Source organism: Atractosteus spatula, chromosome 19, assembly GCF_055471065.1.
Source record: "Atractosteus spatula isolate fAtrSpa1 chromosome 19, fAtrSpa1.hap1, whole genome shotgun sequence".
Lineage (NCBI taxonomy): Eukaryota > Metazoa > Chordata > Actinopteri > Semionotiformes > Lepisosteidae > Atractosteus > Atractosteus spatula.
This window is the reverse complement of record NC_142724.1, coordinates 13,398,172-13,415,564: the sequence shown is the minus strand read 5'-3', so window position 1 is coordinate 13,415,564 and position 17,393 is coordinate 13,398,172.

The following is a 17,393-nucleotide window of genomic DNA, read 5'->3' as shown; positions in this document are numbered from 1 at the left end:
TATTAAATACTGTATGCTTCCTAATTGTTTTATATTTCAGATACATCTCAGAGCAGTCTTGTGTCTCTGACTGGTCTCCAAATGCATTGATTCCTCAGTCCCTATCACATTAAATTGGTTAATTGTATTTGAAGGACCTGGAGGGGAATTTATTACTTATTTTTAAGGAATGATTAAAAGGTTTAATGAAATTCAAACTGAACAAGCTTTGTTGAAACAAAAAAAGCAGAATCTGATACCTTCAGAGATCTATCTAAATGACAAAAAAGACAGCAGAACAGTGTTAGCAATTCAGAAAATAAACAGTAAAACATGAACCTGATTCCACAAAAGGGACAACCTGTACATGAAAAGGAATTTAAAGCCAAAAACAGGTAGAACTTCTTCACCTAAAGGGTCATGGCATTAAGAAACAAGCTACCCGACCATGTTGTTGAAGCTGATATCCTTGCATCACTTTATAACTAACTACCTAACAAGCTACAGTAGATTGGAGAAAATCTATCTTTCCTTTTCTAATGTTCTTATTTTCTAGGTCTCCTGACAAAAGCAGGAAAGACCTAAAAGCAGAAAACTAATGGCAAAAATTCGTACCATTCCTGCTATTAAAAAAGATTATAGACGCAAATGCCAAATTTACTGAAGGAAAACAGAAAAACAAAGTAAATCTCATAGTGGTTCAAGTGAATCAGGTGCTGTAAATTAGAATATTGTACTGTTAATGTCTCAGAAAAAGATATTGCTGCTCTGGAACAGGGCAAATGTAGAGTGGCTAGACATATTCCCATGGTTAAATAAATGTGTTACAGTGGCCCGTTAACAATAAAAAAACTATAAATAAAATAAAAAACTAACTTCTTAGTCCTGACCAATTCAAGTATTCAGAACCCTCAAGCATGTTAACAAAATGAACTCAAGGGATTTAAAAAGCAGCAGGGAAACAGAATCTACAGGACAGAAGCAGAAACAAAAGAGATTTTTTTTTCGATTGAGAACAGCAATTCAAAACAAAAAAGGAGTGTGAAACAAGCTGCCCAGCCATATAATTGAAATCAAAACCTTCTCTTCTTTTACGAAATGGCTGGATAAGATTTAGATCACTTAGCTACTAGCAACTAAATAAATTCAGCTGATCAAAGGCCCTTCTCTTGTCTGAAATCGTTCTCAGGTTCTTATCTATCAGCACAGCCTTTCCTGAGACCTCTAGATTTGCTCATCAGAACTTCAAGAAAACTCATTAAACGCTCAAAACAGAATGTCTGAGAACACTTAAAAACGTGTAGTCCCTGTTTTTTAACCTACTTCAACGATTTTGAATTAATTAAGGCTTGTTCTTTAAAGCTTAAATATATCATATCAATAGAATTGAAAGGGAGAATTTTATCTTATTTTTAATTTTACAGTGACATTAAAAATAACATGAAACAATTTCACTTTTTAGCATTAAAGATATTTATTTTAATTTCACGCTACATTAAGACATGAAAAATTAAGTTTGCCTTAAAATACCTAGGTTTGATGAAACAAAGTAGCTGTATTTGTTCATTTGTAAACAAATTAACCACATGCCTGTGGTTAATTTGTGTTGATGATTTACCTTCTGAAAAATCTGATGTCTTGTACCCACAGCAAGGGCATCTCGCACTCCCAGGGGGTGAGTGCACCCCAGATTAAGAACCACTGCCACAGGCAGTCATAGGATCAACAGGAAATCTACAGGTTTTTTACCTTCTAGAGCTGATCACCACTAGAGTTTGGTTTCTAAAGGACAACAAATACCCTTATAAAACTATAAATGTTTTTTAAACATTTTGAGAGTAAACATGAACATTTTCGTACTGTACAAACGATCGAACCATTTGCACAACCATCTATTAAACGTGTACTGCAACAAAGCTGTGGTATCCGTGTGTAGTTACTTATTGTCTTCAGTGGACGGTCGAGAAATTTCAGAAAGGAGAATCTTTTGTTTAAAATTATAGAGGAAAGATATGAGCCTGTAAAATAAAAAAACAGGGGATTGCTTACTGGGATTGCAATGTGCCCTCCTCTGTGTGAAATGTTCATTCACGAATGAAATCTGTGCCACTTTTGATAGACCTTGCCTTTTTCTTCTGTATGCACTAAAATAGATGGTATATACAGTAGTTTTAATTGGCTGAAGCATATATAGTACAATATGATTTAACGCTCCAATAATTACAGCTAATAAATACCGCCTTCATATGCTAAATCCCTTCATTTGCAGTGCACTTAATAGCATATAAACACAGCAAATACTGTATAATCTATTGAAAAGTATAGGTGGGATTTTAGGAACAGTAAGGAATAGATGTCCCATGTGTTATCAGCTGAAGTCAGTAAATGCATTCAGCCTCTGACCAATTTCCACTACAGAGGGAAAACTGGAATGCTGCTTTAAAAAGAAAAAGAGGTTTAACCTTGGTATTTTATCTGAACCTCTGCTGCGTATCTAAAAGCACCAGACCTACTGAGTTCTAATGGTCCTCAGAGTTAAAAAAAACATTCTTTTAATTACAAATTTGATTACAAATTCTAATTCACAAACCCTAGGCTTTAAAACATGTCTGTGTTAGATGCTGAAGGAGACACAAAACTCCCATATAAGGATGAATGAAGAGGGTGAAAATTTAGATTACTGGTCACGCATGCATTTTGTGCATTACTTTGTGAATATGAAATAATGTTACTGTACATAGGAGGACGTTTACAGATATTTTGACATGATACTGTAGGTAATAAACTATGTTTAAAGAACTTCTGAGAGAGCATGTCTGAGAGAGCATGCTTTTAGAAGGCTACTGAAATCTCTGCTGTCTGACTTCCAATAAATATTTATTATACGTACGTTCCATACTCCTGATCCTTCTTCACATTCAGTTCACCTCTCCTACACTGTAGGATTAGGATTGAAATATCAAGTTCAAGTTTATTTGTCAATCCAGCCATATAACAGTATACAGAGGAGCTAGTCAGGTCTACGGTGCCAATACAGAGAAGACACTGACAAGGCAATGCTATAGACAATGTAGACATAGACAGCAGACAGGATCCCTGACATTAGGCAAAAAAGAACTAGGTTTTCAGATTTGGAGTAGGTGTAGTAGGTACCAGGGTGCTAAGGAGCCTGACAGCCTGTGGAAAAAAGTTGTTACGAAGTGTGGTGGAGCTAGCCTGTATACTGCGATACCTTGTACCAGATGGTAGAAGGGCAAAGAGGTTGCAGGAGGGCTGGGAGGGATCGTCCACAATACTGGATGCCCGGTGTGTGCAGCGTTTGTGGTACTATAGATGTCCTGGGTGGGTGGAAGGGAGGCTCCAATGAGGTTTCCTGCTGTATTGACAATTCGTTGCAGGAACTTGCGGTCTGAGACCTTACAATTCCCAAACCAAACAATGATACAGTTTGTCAAGATGCTCTTGATGGTACCTGTATAGAATGTGGATAGTATGGGAGGAAGGTTTGACCTTCTCAGTCGCCACAGGAAGTGGAGACGTTGTGCTTTTTTAGCTAGTGAGGTGGTGTTGATGGTCCAAGTGAGGTCATCTGTGATATGCACAACAAATATGCACATTTGCTTTCAGTTAAAACTTTTCACCTCTATGCAAAAGATGCTTAAATACAGAGCAAGTGACAAAGATTAAAACCAAGCCTGATGTACCTAATAGGGTCTTATTTCAACACTCATATAGTCCCAACAGACAAACCTACGAAAAAAGTAAGATATGATGAAAAAAGTAAGATATGACAAGAACTCACAGAGAAAGAGATTAAATATACTGGATGGGATAAAAAAAATGACAAAAAGGTCATTCAATATTTTTTCAAGGTTTTCACTCATGCAAGGTCTTTAAACCATGAAGCTATGGATATCGAGAACCCCAGCAGCAAAGAAACACTGTAAGTCTAAAACATACAATGGACCTGCTGTTTGTCAGTTTTTCTTTTATATATAAATATTTATCATTTTTAGGAGGAGTATGCATGATATCTTCAGATGTGAATCTCGTTATTTTGGTTAGGGTGGGGGGAATCATCATAATTGAGTAACAAAACAGTTTTGCACCTTTAAAAGTAATTATTGAGAGCTTTTTGAGAAGATGTCCCTCAGTCAGAAATAATATCAACCTCCCGCCTAGATGTATTGACAGTAAACTTACCACCGATCAAAATAATTTATGGTGTTAGTCAGACAGAACGCGGGCGGTCAGTCCTATTGTATTTCAGAAGCTTTAGTGAATTGGACACTCATTGATCGGTTAGAAAAAAAAGAGTAAGCACATTGTGGAAACTGGTTGCTTCTGTCAAGGTTAAACTTCTTCCTTGTCTAATTTCATTGTTAAATGTCTACTGCACTCAGGAACCCTGGACAAAATTAATATGCTTTGTGGCATGTCATCCTTGAGTCACAAGCTAAAAACATAATGATTTTTTTTTATCCTTTAGCCTTTTCATCTATTTTCTTCTTGAATAAATTAAAATCTAGTAATAAATCAAAACATGACACATTTTTAATTTTGTGCTAGGTAGAATTACAAGCACAGCACCTGTAATGATGTTTTTCAAGTGTTTTTTTGGTGACTTGTTAATGTCACGCACCTTGAATTATTGTGTTTATTCATCCATCTCGATTTAAATAATTGGATTAAATCATTTACAGCCAATTAAGAGGACATGGCTTCAGAATTATTTGAGCTGTATTTAGTAAATGAATGAAATGAATTGTGTAGTTTGTTTAAATCGTATCATTTAAAATCTCCTGTTACGTGAGAAAAGCTGTAGAATAATACACAGCTTTTCTGAGTGAGTCTTCATCACTCAGAGGGAGTGAAATTCCGTGTGAGGAAATTCCAAAGGAACTGTCAGGATAGGCTCTGTGTGGAATTAGCTACTCCTTTGGGTGATTAAGAGGTTTATAAGATCAGCTGGGGAAAAGAGGTTCAATCTGTGTCTAATCGGTATAGCAAGAGAGTGGAACCTGTGTGTGTGTGTGTGTGTGTGTGTGTGTGTGTGTGTGTGTGTGTGTGTGTGAGTGAGTGAGTGAGTGAGTGAGTGAGTGAGTGAGTGAGTGAGTGAGTGAGTGAGTGAGTGAGTGAGTGAGAGACGACGACTCTATGTGACTCTGGCATAGGTTATCTTTAGCCAACAGGTACTGCATATCAACTCAAAACAGCCAACCCACTGTGAGCCTGGTCAGTACCTGGATGGGAGACCTCCTGGGAAAAACAAGGTTGCTGCTGGGAGTGTTAGTGGGGCCAGTAGGGGGCACTCACCCTGCAGTCTGTGTGGGTCCTAGTGCTCCATTATAGTGACAAGGACACTATAAGGTAAAACGGCACTGTCCTTTGGATGTGACATAAAATTGAGGTCCTGACTCTCTGTGGTCATTAAAAATCCCAGGGCGTTTCTTGAAAAAAATAGGAGTGTTACCCTGGTGTCCTGGCCAAATTTCCCATTGACCTCCTAATAATCCCTATCTCTGAACTGGCTTCTCATCCCCACTGATAGCAGGTGTGTGGTGAGGTACTGGTGCACAATGACTGCCATCACATCATCCAGGTGGGGCCGCACACTGGTGGCGGTGGAGGGGATCTCCATTGCCTGTAAAGTGTCCTGAGTGTAGGGTCCAAAAAAGCGCTATATACTGTAAGTAAAAGGATATTATTGTTATTCTTTCACAACAGTTGAAAGTGAGAGGATAGTATGATCTTAATAGTGAGTTCTCCTCGAGCCGTTCTGTAAGTGCTGCACGCAGACGGGCAGTCGGAAATTGAGAATTGGAGAGAGTTGGGAAACGCCAATCCCGACTGCTTCTGTATCAGGGATGACAGCCCTTGTTCTAGAAAGGCATCCTGGGCCAAATCGGGTAAGCTGGGAGAAAAATGGGTGCTGAGGGAAGGAGTTTAGTAAGTAGTGAAGATGCAGAAAACCGGGGTCTGTGGAGTTAACGGTGTGTTCGGTTGTGTGCACAAGGAAAGATTAGGAGAAGAAAGAGGTCTGTGTAGCCTTCTGCAAGAGCAGCTCATGTGAGCTCCTAGAGGGAGGAGTCCATACCAGAGTGGAGACCACTTACAACCAGAAAGTAGAAAATGTCACGCTGGTACTATCCAGATAGTGGACGAGTATGGGCCAACAATGTCAAAAAGCCATTTGCTTGAACTTGTTCAGGTTTCTTTCAGTTTCAAACCTCCCTTTTTCTTTTTGGAGGGAAAGGTCTCCATCACTACTGATGCTGTAGTTTCTCATCCCAAATGACGCACTTCTCCTCCATGAGACTAAGATGACCTCTGCTCTGCTGAGAGAGAAATGCCAGGGGAAAACTACTTCTGTATCCTATGAGATGCCCTTTGAAGGAAGACTTTCCTGTAACTTAGGAAGACAGTGGACTGGTTTCGTCACTCCAGTCATTTCATTGCCTGATTTGAAATTGAGCAAGATAGCTGAAGTCTGAGCATTTGAGCACGTGTAGTATACCACCTGTAATGGGCCAGTCAGATGCATGAATCCCTATCTCTGCTATACTTGACACACCTCCCAGCCTCACAAAAGAATTTTTTCCAGCAACAACCTTGTAAGGCCCATCAAAAGGTTATGCTATAAAACTAGCTTTTTAAAACTAATCAAATTTGGTTTGTATGTACCTTATATGCCTGCTTTTGCCTTTGTGCAGCTTTCTCCTACTGCAATAATATGCTCATCTATAATTTACTAGTGCTGAACCCAGACCAGATCTTCCAAGTACTTTGATGTAAATAGGTGGGGAGAGTTGATTAAATACTGTGTGGGTGTTCAGAAATAATTCAGGGTTTTTGTTCTTAATTGCTTCCCCGGGCCATCTACTTACATAATAAGCACAGTCATCTGTTTTTAGAAATGTCTTGAGGCAGTTTGGTGCTATCACAGGTACAGTGCAGTCCTGAGTGTGTGTTAGTCTAAACCTGCATGAAACCCTTTAAACTGAAGACCTGGTTCGATGGATCTGAATGCTGTTAAGAGACCAAGGGCAGTTATGAAACAGGATGAAACTCGTTACACATTTTAGGTGGTGTTACATGCGATCGAGGTTTCTATCTACTGTCTGTGCCAAACTTGCACCATCCTTACAAACTGCAGAAAACCCACTCCTCTAAAAGGCTACTGTCCTAGATAGTGATGTCGCCATAAAAGTCTAATTTTACTGCAAGACCTGTCTCAGTTACAGTGCACATTTATCCTGAAAGACAATGTATATCCCATTCAAGTTGAACTCCAAAACAAATGGTTTTGTTAATAGCTTCTGATTCTGGTTCTTTTTCTATCCTCATTCATCTTGATCTCCTACTTTCTCATCTGGAGACTGTGTTTGGAGTTTCTGAAACTGTTCTCAAATGGTTCAAGTCTAACCTCACCGATCGCTGTCACGTTGTCTCTCTGGGCAGATTTAGGTCTGAAATTGGTCTCATTAAATCTGGTGTTCCTCTGGGCTCAATACTGGGCCCCTTACTTTTCAGCGTTTACATGTTTCCACTGGGTCAGCTTTTACAGATCACATGGCATCAACTATAATTGCTATGCTGATGATTCTCAAATATACATCCATACCTAACCTGACACTAATGTGGCTGTCTCTATTCTACCTAATTGCATCTCTGACATAAAAACTTGTATGACTCAAAATTTCCTTCAACTTAACTGTGACAAGACTGAAGTCATGCTTATTAGCACCCCCCATCAACTTTGTAAAGCCAGTCCTGTAACCCTGTCTGTGGATGGTACTGAGCTTCAGTCTAAATTGAAAAACATTTGGGTGATATTCTGCCTTATTTTACTGACTTCATCAATTTTTCACTGCACAACCTTGTTCATATGAAAAAAAATGACTTTTTTATTGACACAATAATGATGATTTGACTCTGTGTTTCCTAAGAGTTGAGCAGGTCCTATTCTACAAAAACTCTGGTTCAAGCAGCACAGAGAAAGATGGGTTAAACTGGATTAACAACCAGGGATTTCATATAGTCTTCACCCAGTTGAAGCGATAGTGCAAGTGTTATTAATTGAAATGAAATAACAGTAGATACAGAGCTTATAAAGATACACATGGGAATCAGAGACGGGTGGTTTTATCTGTAATAAATTAAAAATGCACAAAGATGTCTAATTAATGGAACTACAGAGGCGTAAAAGGGTTATGATTTTAATAATTGTTTCATTGTTGGCATTTAAGAAATCTGAACAAATCCCTTCTTATTGCAATAAAAAAAAATCACAGAGTTCTTTGCAGAATGTGCCAAAGCATTTGGTTTTCTCAGTTCACACAATATTGAAGTTAGAATTATTAAATACATTAGCAAATACAATTAAATATACATTATTAAATACACAGCAGGAGTGCTGCTCTGTTTGCCTTATGCTAGATAACCTAGATATCCTTTCCTCTGTCATTACAGTTCCTGAAATTTATTTGAACCCCAGCACACATTACCGCTGTTAGTTAGCCAAGCCACCTGCTCATCTAGTTGTCAAAACACAGACTCTCATTTGCCAGGGAATCCCAAGTAACAGAGGACAGCTGATAAGAGTCCTGATTTATTCTAATTAGTCCAGGCAGAGGGAGCTCAGATGTGAGGGTGTTTGCCATTGAGAAAATTCTTCCCTCGCTTGAAATGGGACTCTTGCTGGTGCCAGAAGAGGAGAAGATGCAGACTTTCATTTGCCTTTCTTTGGGCTGGGTCAGTGAAGTAGGAAAACATGCAATATCCCAGACAGAGTGAGTGGTAGAGTATCACACCGCCATCCAAAACTTTAAATTAGCAGTTGATTGACATTCGCGATTTATTGAAACTTACCTCTCAAAAGCAGTCTTGTCAAGGTGTGTTTTTGAGCTGCATTGTCTGATTCTGACACATACGTCTTCTTTATCTATAAAAAGAATAAAGATTAGGAAAGCACTAGAGAGGTCTACTTGAAAGCCCGCTCGTTGCTTATCAGAAAGAGAAAATGCACTACTGCAATTTGACTCTATAGACTACAAGCAGCAAAAAGAAAAAAGAAAGAAAGCAAAAGAAAGAGTGTTGAAACACAACTGCATAATTAAAAGTGCTAGAGCAAAGATATTTGGTGCATGTACAAATTGCACCTAGTATCACAGCATGTCGGCAACTCAGTGACACAGTGGTTAGCGCTGAGGCCCTGGGTTCAGTTCCAGACAAAGGAGTTTGTATAATCTACCCATATTTTCATCGGCTTCCTCTGGGGGTTCTGCTTTTCTTCCACAGTCCATGCAAATCAATTCCATTCAATTCAATTTAAGCTTTATTGGCCCATTGGGGAAATGTGTTTTACAGCACACTTCCAACAACACTATGACAGACAAAATTTACCTACCAAGATATCAGTGCAACAATGTTAAACAGTATCAAGATAAGGGAGAAGATAGTTACAATACATTATTTGAAAGAGATGTTGCAGTGGGGGTGAAAGATTTCCTGTGTCTATTGTATCATACCTGAGGACACAGAGGAGTCTCCCAGATTGGAGAAGTGTGAACTTGCAGTGAAGGGGGTGAGAGACAAAATCCATAAAACACTTTGCTTTCCTTGTCACCCTCTCTTTGTAGAGGATGTTTAAGGCGATTTGGTTGGCCCCAATTAATTTCCTACTTATTTGACTAGTTTTTCCAGCCTTTTATAATCAAGATCAGATCACTTTATTGGCCATATGCAATTTCTTGCATTAGGAATTTATCTTTTTTTGCAGACCCCAGCCTGCTCTCCATGAGACACACAGACAGAGAGAGAAGCTTGGGGTCAGAGCGCAGGGTCAGACATTCATACGGCGCCCCTGGAGCAGTTGGGGGTTAAGGGCCTTGCTCAGGGGCCCAACAGAGTAGGATTCCTCTCCCGGCCACAGGATACGAACCTGTCAGCCACAGGCGCAGATCCTTAGCCACAGAGCCACTGCTCCGCCCCATGGTACCGATGGTACACACAAACCACCAAATGCAACAGTATGTTAAAATACTTTCAATGAAAGACTTGTAGTGTTAGGATGACTCTATATACCTTGAAATTGTTTAGTTTCCTTAGAAAACAGAGTCTCTGTAATACCTTTTTTATATAGGTGCTTACATAGGTGTCGCAGCATTTTTGTCCCAGTTCAGGTTTTTGCCTATGACCAGTCCCAAGTACTAGTAGTCATTGATAATTTCCACAGTCTGAACATTAATTACAATTAGGTTAGAGGGGTGTTGCAATGTTTTCCTAAAGTCAATGACGAGCTCCTTTGTTTTTAAAACATTTAACTGCAAAGAGAACTCATCACACCATCTAGTAAGGTCATTTGGAATGAGTCCATGATGGTTTTCTGATGCAAATCAATCAGATCAAGCTGTTCACATTGATTGCTAAAGAAAATAGCTTCTTAACTGCTTCTACTTTAGCCATTCTGTGGCATTGCAGAAGGCAAGCCTGGTTATTACCAATGAGAACCAGGAAATTAATTACAGACTGTAAATATACAATTCACACAAACTTGAAACATACAGTGTATACTACCTCTATTATTGTCATCTGACAAAAGAAGATAAAACATTGCTTTGGCTACTGGTTTAGAAAGAGGTAAATGAATAAATAGGTCATAAAGAAATAGAAACATATGGCACAACACAGTGAAGCACAGATAAAAGGGTTTGAAGTAGCAGGAAAGAGAAAAGGGGGTGGGAGAGGTGGATATTACACTGTCTTACACAATCTCAGAGAGATGCCGTAGGCGGCTCTGTACAGTTTGTCCTGATGGCATAGTAGAGATTAAAGGAGCTCCTCATTCTTATAGAGATCATGTTAAATATGATATGTAAATGGACAGATTTAGCTTGTAATCAATCATTAGCCTGATCTTCGGTATAGTTAGCATTACTTGTAAAAGCATTGCTTGGGTGTTTCAAGTGGTAAAAGTGCTCACAGGACGTGCAGCTTGATCTCCCTGATCCAGATGTCATGGGTTTGAGCCTGGGTCACATCGTTGGCCTCCTGTGACAGAGGAACAACAACCACAATTAGACCCATGCCTTCGGAGCAAAAACTGGGATTATGCGACCAGTGCTCTCTGAGCTCCCTAGCAAAAAGGACCCTGCTACAGTACATCCTGGCTGTTTGCCGGCTGGTGTGATGTAATTGTTGACACCTCTCTCTTCCTATTACCTTTAAACCACTTGAACAGAGATTGCAGTGTGTTTAAAAAAAACATCTGATTCTTGAATGCCATTATTCCTTGTGAATTCCAAATTGGGTGGATCTATAATAAAAAAAATATTGGCAATTTTAGATTTGCAAAGGAAAGACACTGCCTACATCTCTGTAGTTCAGTCAGAACCTATTTAAAACTGAGAAGGGGCGTGATTCAAACAGGCAGCTTTACTGGGGTGACTCACCTGGCTGAGGAGAGTCAAGTCTCTGTGACAGGGAAGATGAGATCCTGGGAGAGATGTGAAAACAAGTAAAAACAAGAGGCAGGATACTTTTATGTAGGCAGAGGGAAGGGGGCGAGACTAGGGTTTGACCTTCTCCCAGATATTTGTTTTAAACTCTGTAAAATACTTTCTCTGGGTTCTTTTCTGTAGATTATGCTTGTTCAGTACACCTAAATGGCTTTGATGCTCATCTGTGCATATAGCATGTCCTCCTGTTCCATTATAAAATAAAAAAGTGAATTAACGCTAAGATTCAAGTGTAATCATTGTACCTCTTGTGATTCATGTTACACAGTGTCAAGACGGCATGTACGGTGCCTTGAACTCGTTTTCCTTTCAAAAATAAATAATAGAAATTAAGTTTTACCATCTGGGAGATGGTAGCTTTGTAGTTTAATTTGTTCCAACATCATTCAAGACTCAGATCAAAGGGAGCGTAAATGGTCAACTGGGATACAGGCATTTAAATTTCTAAATTCTTCCCAAATATAATGGCTCCTGTTTCATGGGTTGAAGATCAATTAAGAACATTCTCCACAGAGCACAGAGCTAATAGTGAAGTTACACAAACATCAACAGAAGGCAAAGTATATTAAACAGCCATAAAAATAACAAGAAAATAAGAGCTTTGTTCCAGAATACAGATTAGAAATCATTATCATTGTTAGAGAGAATTGTTTTACGTATGTAAAATTAAAATTGTGTTGGTTTGTATTTGTATGAAAAAACACCACAGTAAAAAAAAAGTTTTAATAAAACCAGTGACTAAAACAGTTTAGTTAAGGTATTTAAAATGGTCTTAACAATGTTAAATAGAACTCTTTGACCTCTGAGACCTCTGGACCACGATAATACCATGTTAATACCATATGCACTACAGGGTAATGCTTTTTAAAGGCACTTCTTCTAAGCAGCTTGTTTTTATTTTACATATTAAAAATTATTATAAAATAATTATGTTGAATACATTTTAAATGTACGAATAAAATATGTGACACTTTAGGGGTGCTGGTCACCACAGCTGGGCTCTTTCTGGTTTGTCTGCTAATGTATTGGATGGATTTATGCCCTACTAGTGCAAAATAAAGTCCTAACATTTCCTTCTCACTTAAGAGAAAAATATCGAATCATTATTTTTTTGGAGGACGAAATACTCTTTTCCCCACAATTCGAATTAATCACAGAAAAGGGGATAACACTTTCTACCTTTATGATTCAGGACAATATTCTTATGAAAAAAGATAATGCCTTAGTCAGTCAAGCAAAAACAGTTCTCAGAACAACCTTATACCTTATGTCCTTACAATGTAGACACAGAGCACAGGCCTTCATTGACAACACCTTTAATATTCTCCTGTTGTTCTCTTGTACCAGGCACTGCATGGCCTGTCTCCTGTGTACCATACCTTCAAGAGTTACTACCCCCACATATCCCAGTTCCACCACTTTTTTCAGGTAGTCCTGACTCCTCAGTATCCCAACATTGTACGTTAGGGGTTTGAGCCTTTTCAGCAGTTGCTCCTTGTCTTTGGAAAACTCTTCCTCACCATATTAAAAACACCCCCTCCGCTCATGTTTCTAAATACCACCTCAACACTTGCTTGTTTTCGATGGCTTTCTTTTAATTTCACATTTATACATTTGTATGTCATTATTTTTAGTTTAAAGTTTACTCAATATAATGAGTTCCAAATGCTTTGCCAAGCATTTTCCAAGCACCGAATTACAGCCAACGCAGTGGAGGGAAAAGGTCAGCTGTCAAGCAGCCCAAACCAAACATTTCTAACCTTTGCTAGCTGATGCAGAACTGGAAGCTCGTGTAAAATAAATTGCCTCTTATTTCAGGACAGGTGTTTCTGGTCACCAGGGAATTGGAGCACCACTAAACTGGAGGGCTTTTTGTCATTTGGGGTAAAACAGAAAAAAAAATATCTTCCAAACTCCATAAGCAAGTTCCATTTTCAGCTAGAGCAAACACTGGGGGTTAAAAAGGATTGCACTCAATGTTTCCAAAGCTCTTTATTTCATAGTGAGGATTTCATTAGTTAAACTGTGGACTATAATACCTTCTTAGAATGCTGAATAAGTAAGATCTGTATTCAATTTTTTCCAGTTCTAATGCTCATGTTGCATCTTTCTGATGCTTCTCAGCTGGACACATTTCCTAAATGCAAAAAGCCCCTAGCTGCACAGTAAATGTAAGTCTGATTGTGTATATTAAAGGATTATATCAAGGTGTGTAGTAAACAGAGCCAAAGGTGTGTAGATGCTTGCCATTCACAGTGCTGAGAAACGTTGCCTCAAGAATTGAGGAAGAAAAAAAAAACAAGCTGGCATTGTTGTGAAGACATCAATGCAAAGCAAAAACGGATTATTCTCTAAAATGTCAAAAACCAGACAGGGGCCGCAGAGGTGTATAGAATTTAAAAGAAGTGACCAGGAGGTTTCCATTATTACAGAAAAAAATGCAGAACTGAGAGTAATACAGTATGTGACATGGAAAATGGCAAGTTTAACTAACCAAATAGCAACATCAAGGATGTCCCATGTTGTTCGGACACAAATTGGTCAAGGCGATCTGTTGTGTTACAGATGTGTCCATGGTTGGATCAGCACCTGCTTTTCATGTCTCTCTTTCAGTTTTCATTTAAATCTGGAGTAGCTGCTACTATTTAAGAGATGTGAATTACACAGTAGAAGAAAGTTCCAGAGACAACACAACTTCGTCTTCCAGATATCTAAGCCCGTCATTTCAGAAGTTTGGTCAAATTCTAATTAACTCAACGAGACGATAAACTCTCCTGGCTGGCTCCTGAAAAAGACAGCCCAAGCTAAAATGTTAAGGCTGACAGGACCCCCCTCTCACTTACAAGGAATAAAACAGGGAGGCTGCTGCAAGGGTGAAGATGTGCTGAAGGGAGAGGTACTGGGAATGATGCATGCAAAGCGATGCACAGTAGGCGAATATATATGATGCAAAGGAAGAAGTAATAGGTTTATTCCATGCTGAAAAAAAGAAGAAAGAAAACACAACGTTTCAGCCGTGGAGCCTTCTTCAGGTACGCTGTGAAGAGACAGAATGCTAGTTTAGTGGGAGAAGCGGGCAAGTGGCCCAGGGAGGAAGAAAAGGTCTGACGAAGAGATCTAGAAAAAGATTTGGAGGAAGGCATAGTGGGTCGCAGCAGGTGTAGGCTGTAGTAGTCCAGGTGGGGAGCTGCACCAGCATGCATAGGCTGCAAAGGAACAAGTAATAGGTTTATTCCATGGTGAAAAAAAGAAGAAAGAAAACACAACATTTCGGCCGTGGAGCCTTCTTCAGGAATATATACAGTATGATTAAGAGAGCAGAAGTGACTTCCTCACAAACTACTTTGGTAACTCCACTTCAGTAATTCAGAAATGAAGGGACATACACTATTGTAAATCTGAAAAAAAAATCAGCTCAGACACTCTCATCTGTCACAACAAAAATGCAGATGAGGTGAAATTGTGCAGCTTTGAGGTACCATCTCTTCCATTTCTCAGGACTTTACAGTACTTCCCATGTGAGCAGGAGAAATACTCTCTTTCTTTTCAGTTCCTTACAAAACTAATCAGCACACTCACAGATGTACAAGGCAATTATTTTGTACTCAGTGAAAGTTTTTTTTTCTCTCCAGTAGATTTCATTAGTTTCTGAAATACCTTCAAAACATCCTGCTACGCAGGATAAGAGGTGAAGGTCGGGTCTGCAGTTTAAATTCTTCAAAGGCTGACTTCATTAATTCCCAATCCCAGAAGCTGAAGAAATCAAATTTGCAGCAGGAAAGAGGAATGCGAACAGTTCTCAGGAGTGATGAATGATAGGAATCCCTTGAACCGCTGCTTTCAGACTTAGTCAAAAGCTGTCAGAGGTAAAATAACCTTACCAGCAGCAGGAATCAAGAACATATGATGACGCACTCAAGAGAACCTTTGAAAAAGTCAGAATTTTAAACAATATTACTAACACATCACACACAATTATATGTGATCACTTGCATTCTAAAACTCACTCTCAGAACAATTGGAAACTCTCTTAGAATGTCTCTAAGAGACCCACTGCAGCAGTACTTGCTTTGTGAACTTCAGTAGCTGCAGCTGAACAAGGATGGAAGCACAAAATAATGATCAACCAACTTTCATAAAAGGGCCCAATAACATGGAATGTGAAGGCTACAGCAGAAGTTTATAAGTGACACTATAATGTGCATGAAAGCAAATACATCACCCCATTTCTGATTTTTTCTTAGAAAAATATAGTATAAAGATTTTGTTTATTCTTTGAATGCATCACTTTGGCTATACAGGACTGACTGTGATTCACCCAAGAGAACCCGACTGATGCATAAACACAAAATCACCTCATTAGTTGATTATACACAGGTAATGAGGTGAATTACCCTTTTATCAAGCTAATCCTATTTATCAAGAGAGCAGTGCCATCTCCGTGCTGAAAACTGGAACTGAGACGCGTCAGATAGATTTGAAAGCAGTGAAGCCAAGTCCTCCTCAGAGACTAATCAAGGTTTTTTTTTTGTAGACAAGGGGGTTTCCAAATCCAGTTCCAGAAGCTTGGGTTTTAGTACAGCAGAGCTTAGTTACCTAACTGAAGTCACAGGATGCTTGATTGGAATGATTGCAAGTCTGTTTGGCACTTAGAAGTCTGAGATTTTATTTTAGGAAAAGCAATAATCAGAGGTCAACCAACAACATGTTTAAGATCTGTCTTAATAGTCAAACAATTCCAATGCATCCTGTAATTAAGTCAATGATGTAACCGAGAGCTGTACCTGAGGGCTGGAGCAAATCATCCAAGTCATCCAGAATCCTGCTTGGGAACGCCTGCTGGTGGATCTCAGTGAGACATGCGGAATGACACAGTAGTTAGTGTCTACTGCAGATCAGTCAATGGGGAGGCCCAGATGTGATGGTCTGGACAGCAGCATCTAGTCGCTAAAGGACTCCACTTGAAAGAATGACATCATGACTGCAATCATGATGGGACAACACCCCAGCAGGGACTTGAGCAACAGCAGCTTTCTTCAAGGTAAGAATGCCATGGCATGTATGCCCTACTTTACGTCTAATCAGCCTTGTTAATGATGATTATAAAACATTTACCTGCGTCATGTGTGTCCAATACAATGTTAGTGCACCTGTTACAACTTCCATAAAAAAAGACAATTTTTAAGAACTTTGTGAATTTGTTTGCAGTTATAATTTTCTTTTTGAGTTTCGGTACCCCTCCCGTTCACACTAGAAGGTTTTCTTAAATCACGCACCAAAAGACATTAGAAGTCGCTGGCCTGCAATAGCCAACATACAGAATTAGGATGGGGAAAAAAGTGTTATGCATTAATTTTCTTCAAAAAAAGAAATTACATATTTGCAGTTTTCCTGCTGGGTGGCACAGTGGTTAGCGTTACTGCCTTGCAGAGCTGCGTAGTAATGCTAACCTCTGGGTTCAATTATGGAATTTGTATGTTTTTCTCGTGTTTGGGTGGGTCTCCTGCATGTGCTCTGACTTCCACCCACAGTCCAAAGACATACTGGTAAACGGCTTCTGGGAAAACATGGCCCTGGTGTGAGCATGCATGCAAGTGTTTGTGTCTGTGTGTCTGCCCTGCGATAGACTGGCGTCCTGACCCTGACATGCACCCGTTGCTTGCTGGGATAGGCTCCAGCTCCCCATGACCTGAATTAGAAGAAACAGTTCGGAAATGAATAGATGGATAATAATGGTTTTAAAAAAAGCTGCACAGTATACGACTTCTTACGTTGCTTCCTCTTGTCCTGCCCCAAAAATAAGATCATATACTGTAAGATCATTCCCTTTCAGTAAAGCAGAGGATCTCTGAGAAAATTACCAGGGGCTGGAAGATATGAACGATTTGCATTGGC